Source organism: Lipotes vexillifer, unplaced genomic scaffold (assembly GCF_000442215.2).
Source record: "Lipotes vexillifer unplaced genomic scaffold, Lipotes_vexillifer_v1.1 scaffold1989, whole genome shotgun sequence".
NCBI classification, from domain to species: domain Eukaryota; kingdom Metazoa; phylum Chordata; class Mammalia; order Artiodactyla; family Lipotidae; genus Lipotes; species Lipotes vexillifer.
The window spans coordinates 11,353-11,643 of NW_006781695.1; positions in this window are offsets into that span (position 1 = coordinate 11,353).

The following is a 291-nucleotide window of genomic DNA, read 5'->3' on the forward strand; positions in this document are numbered from 1 at the left end:
GTTCAGCAGATTGAATAGAAAACTAGAAGTCGCCCTGGGCTCTTCAATCTACTTTACACTCCACGTCCAGCTTTCTCCTCGTCATCATCATTGGCATTGCCCTTCTTCGGGTTCTTGAAATATTTTTTTCCTGGATACTGCAAGGCTCCCAGCTGGGCTCTTAGCCCACAGTCTCACACCTCTAGTCCATTCTCCATCCTGATTCCAAAAGCTTGAAATGCCAATCCCACTGTGTCTCTTCCCTGCTGAAAATCCTTGATGGCTCCCTCCTGTCCTCAGGATAAACTCTAA